Genomic DNA, 5,605 nt, shown 5'->3' with positions numbered 1-5,605 from the left:
TAGAAGTTTTAAATTTGAATGTGACAGCTAACAGAGTTTTTAAAAAAAACATTTATTTATTTTATCACTATTTAATTTTCTGAAGTTGTTTTTTAGGAAATTGAAGAGTTTGCTTCAGTTTCATGTTCAAACTTCTGTTCACTCATTATTATTTTGGCTTTTGATGATTGAGCTTGATAAAGGAGACTCATTTGAACCTTGTATGTCTTAATACAGGCAGATACAAAATCATGGATCTGTGAACAAAAAATCTTCTGAAATAAAATAACTGTGACACATTTTTAGATAAAAGCAAACAATTAAATGAGTAGGAGCTCCTGATATTATGCTGAAAAAGTGAATAAAGCCCTTGGAGAATATAACCCCTGGATGAATGTGCCCCCTCTAAATATGCAGGAAGGACAGTGGCTAGTATATGAATGCATTTCTGAAATTTCATGCATTTGTCTGAAACTTTGGATACTGTTCTCATTTCCACACCAACACAGACACTGGTATTAGCAGGCTAGTTGGCAGTAAGTGTTACACAATGAATGGAAATTTGGAAACCACGCCTTGTAGGAATAAAACTAAGAAGTGCAAAGGGTTTCATTTAATGTATTCAGAGAAGTAGAAAGCTTTTGCAAGGTCTGCTTTTTCCTAATGAGGCTGAACCTCAGGCCAGTTCAGATGCAGCTCCCAGTGATAAATGCTCTGAACTGCCCTGGGGGAGCCTGCCTCTCTGCCTTGAATCTACTCAAGGGAAAGTTGGAAGAATAAATTCACTAGAACAAAGTTACCCCTGTAAGAAGTACCTCATACAAAGCCAATGGGCAAGGATGTGGCTTCTAATAGCATGGAGTCCTTAAACTCTCAGAAAAGGCATTGCAATAGGTAGGAAGTGAAGCAACGGCTAATTCAGGTAGCTCCCCTGTGTAAAATATATGTAGCAGATACATGTTTTGGACAGAAGTATCATAAGGATATAATGAGATTTCTGTCCTTTAAAGTCATTGAATCAAGAATACCCTTCTTCCCCACTTTTCTTTAAAAAAACCCCAACATATTACACCACGCTGTGGGGTCAGTTGGACTTGGTAAAAGATTAGCAGAATGGTTTTGTAGAAAGTCAGAATAGAAGGTTATAGCATTTGGGTTTTGCCTTCAAATCTCTGGCCTGGTGAATTTGCCTGTAAGGGATGAGCAAAACACCATTTGAAGAAATCCTCAGGGTGTTTTGGTTTAAAAGTAATAATACAGGTCACTAGTAGCAGTAGATTTTAGGTAACCAAGGCAAAACTTCAGTAAATCTCTTACAGGCCCTGAACAAACATACATCAACAATAAAATACAACTTAGAAGTGAGTGAGAAAAAGAAAACAGACAGAATAGTATAAGTAAATTTACCATGGAGGAAAATTCAGTGAAACCAGGATTACCTATACTGGAGTAAAATCCAGGGCATGTTTTGGATGTCACGTAGGTGGTTATCTCCACAGGCTGTTTTATTAAGGTTTCCCCTTCCCACTCCCCCACCCCTTTCCCTTTAACATTGCTGCCTCTGCTTTGTAGCTGCTGTATTACCGCCTGTCTGGTGTCAGCTCAGTGGACCTACTGCTGCTTCTTCCCCAACACAGCAGCAATCTTCTCTTCGGTGCATAATGCTTTTCTTTCCGGTCCTATTCCTTTCTAGAAATGATTCTTCCTTTTAAATGCCTAGTTTCTGTTAACGCCTTTGATGCCTGTTGCTGGGCTTTTTGCAGAGATACCAATGAGAGTCTGAAGAGAAGCATCACTTTTTTTTCCTCTGAATTTATGATGAAAAGAACAGTGAAATAAAATGTTATCTAAAAAGTGTTATGAAGCAAAAAATACTGTGAGTGTTCCATAATTTTACAGGCTTTAACACATTTTTCTTCAAGCTCAGGGTGTTATGTTGCAACCAATATCAGCATATTAACCTGTGAATTTGCACTTATGTGTAAATTTATGTGTAGTCCAGAAAAGGCTGTTGGATTAGAAGTAATTAATTGGACTAATACACAACAAATGTCTGTCTTTCTCCTATAGCCATACTGCTTTTATATTCCTCATGAATGTAGCACACAGGAACTTAGCCTGATATTACAAATCAATCCAAAACTTTCACTGAATTGTTCAGCAAAGAAAAACTATCTTCTGTTTCTTCAACTAATGCCAAAGGTGAATTTGGTGCAGTGGAATTATTTTGATGCTACATTAAAAACTGAATACAGGTTTGTGTATAGTTATTGTGCTGATCCTTACTGTAAACCTTAGCAGAGAGAGGAGGAGTATGACGTGGTTGCAAAGATCCTCATCCAAAGAAAACACTATGTCCTGCCCTTAACCTGATGAGTCATTTTACTGTGGGATTTTGGAGGGGGCGCAGATGGCTCTACATCCCAAAGGCCAGCTATGTCTTGCTGGGGAGCTGCGCGGTGTCTGTGCAGCTTCCCTTGGATCATAAACAGCATTTATCACTGCTTCCTATCCAGGCGGTAGATAGTGCATCAGGGAAGATGTAAACTCACATAGTGGGGCTTCATCTCTTCCAAAGCAATAAAATCATTGAAAGACTGAAGGCTGGAGAAACTGCCCAAAGTGGCATCATGGTTCAGGCCATGCTCCACTGCTCAGGCTGACCTAATGCGGCTGCCTACTATGTGCAAATCTGTCTTTGGGAACTGAACCTACTGTGGTTTCTCTCTTGTTACCTCCCCATCCTTTCTTGACACCAGCACATGGCTTACTATGTCTGGATGCTCGTTTACTTTCTGGCCAGGTGGTGTCTATGAAACAAATGGAACCTGGGGATTGATGCAGTTTCGCATCATCTTTTTTTTCTCTGTGGGATTCTCTTGTCTTGTGTCATTGTGCTAGTTCCTGATGTCAGCTGATGTGCTCCCTGAGGGCAATAGTTCTTCTCCAGGGGCTTACATGGTCTGGGAACAGCTGAAAGCAGTGTGTTCAGCAGCTTGCTTCATCTCACTTCTACTCACAGAGAAATGTGGGTGCAGAATGGACATAAAGCAAAGCCACTAATATAGAGCATTTTTTTCCTTTCTTCTATATCAAAAACTTCACTGAGGCGCTGTGTGCTGTACTATGCAATTGCAGAATCATAGATATGGTGTTTTGAAGGGATCTCTGGGTATAGTAAGTTATTTCTCCAGCATGTGTGATATTTCTCCAGATGATGCAGTTTCTGACTCAGACAGTTATCATAGGCCAGTTAGCTATTTTTGCTATGGACTTAGCTTCTTTGACTGCTCCTGTTATTTGTTGGAAATATGAAAAAATGCTATTATGACCTAGAGTAAACATAGCATGACAAACTGGAAGGCTGCCAAGGGTCCAATAAATAACCAGGAAATTAAAGACATGGTGGAAAAATGAAAAGATGTGTCAATCCTTCACATGTGAGTTCATTACAGAGGAACTTAAGGGAGTTTTTTTGTTGCATCCTCCATAGAGCAGAAGCCTGAAGAGGCATCTCATAATGAAGTATCAGCTGAAGTGGCTTAGAATAAATCAAATTTTCCAATAGGATCAAACAGTGAGGGCCAGATGTTATTTCTAAAAGAACTCAGGTATGAAATTGCTGAGCTACTATTATGCACTTTAAAACAGACTTCAGAACTAAAATAATACATGGCAGTTGGGAAACTCTTTCTTTTTTTAAAAAAAAGAAGATCCTGAGTGTCCTGGTTTCAGCTGGGAAAGATTTAATTTTCTTTCTAGCGATTGCTGTGAAATGGATGTCAATAATACATATTGTTTCAGTTGTTGCACTTAGCATGTTGCACTTAGATGTTTATACTTTCCAAGGACTCTCTTCAGTTTCTCACAGAAGCTGAGACAGAGCACAGACAGAACAATGGAATGGCCAGTGGAATATTCCATACCATAGATGTCATGCTCAATATATGAATGGGGGTTGGTCAGGGCAGGGAATCCATGAACACTGCTTGGGAAGGTACCAATTCATGGACTGGTAAGAGCAACATTGTGTCATGACTGTTATTATTATTGTTGTTGTTGTTATTTTCCTTTTCTATTATTGTTCTATTAACCTGTCTTCGTCTCAACTCACGAGGTTTTTTTTCCTTTCCTTTTCCCCTCCTTTTCTCCCTCTTCTCCCTGCCCTACTAGGGGAAGGGGGAGAACTCCGTGAGCGGCTGCGTGGTCCTAGCTGCCAACTGGTGTTAAACCACGATACTGAGGAAAGGAAACTATTGATAGGTAATTCTGATTTTTCAGTGGGGCATGCAGTGAAGTAACAATGTTTACAAAAACACACAGTTATTTAAAATAGTCAAAGCTGGACCAGATGTGACAAAGAGCTCATGGTATTGGGTGATTGAGGGATTAAATGATGGATGATGTGCAAAGTTGATATATACAAAATAATGTAAAAATGAGAAAAAAAATCCCAATCACATGTGTACAACAGTGGGTAGTAAATTAGTTGTCACAGGCAAAAGACCTTGAGTCATTATGGGTAATTTCCTGAAACCATCCATGCAGTGCTCAGAAGTGTTCAAAATGGCAATGAGCATGCTAAGAAAGAAGAAACTGAAGAGTTATACAATAAGATCTGTAAAATTGTGACCAGTATAAAGAAGAGAATAAAAATAGTCATCGTTACTCCTTACTGAATAGTCATATTCATATTGTTTTGCTCAAATGTTGTACTGAATGGCCATTATTCACCTTTTTGTTTTTCCTCCAGATATAAGAAATAGTTATGCCCGAATAAAATATCTGGCAGAACCTGCAATATCAACAAAACAAGAATATTTTAGCACAACTCATCCACTCTTGCTCGAGGACTCCTTACTAGAGGACGTTTTAGGTAACAACGTCTATCAATTTGTAGACTGAGGAATTTTTCCAGTCACTCCATAAAGAAAAATTCACCAAAGTCTTTTAAACACGACGAGTTCTTCTAAAACAACAGAGAAAATGTGCCCGGTAACATTGTTGGGACACCGAGACCCACTAGGACAAAACAGCCTGCATTTAAGCTAGTAAATTCTTTTAGCCTCCAAAATTGTGTAGTAGCATGCAGGTCAGCAGGGACCCTGGGCCCAGGCAGTAGCCCCAGGATCTACCCTGCCTCTGGATTTAGTAGTACAGGCAAACTTGTTCCAGTGCCTGGGCACGTGCCCAGCCTGTTTAATTTAATAGGAAAGAAGGTGGGAAGCCTCCGTCTGACAGAAGCAGGAAATGGAAAGTTTCTCTGCTCCCCTTGTCCTTCTGTTGCCGGAGGCAGGCTCCCGCCCTGGCTGGATCCTGGAGCTGAGCCCTGACAGCAAGTTCTCAGCACAGGAGGGACGCGTGTGGTTTGGATCAAAACCAAATTCTGCCTATATGCTTTTTTTTTTTTTTTTTTTTAAATAATGAGCTATTGGGATTTCCCCTTTTTTAAATAAAAAATAGAATGTATTCTTTAAAGCAATCAGATAATTCATCTGAGAACCTGCAAGGCAATGGTGTTGGTATCGGTTGATTGCACGGCATTTCTTAAAGCGAAGTTATTAATATATGGCATAACATGTTAATCAACGTGTATTAGAATACAGTATGTTGCAAATATATGAGA

This window comes from Larus michahellis, chromosome 3 (assembly GCF_964199755.1).
Source record: "Larus michahellis chromosome 3, bLarMic1.1, whole genome shotgun sequence".
NCBI classification, from domain to species: Eukaryota; Metazoa; Chordata; class Aves; order Charadriiformes; family Laridae; genus Larus; species Larus michahellis.
This window is presented reverse-complemented; position numbering follows the sequence as displayed.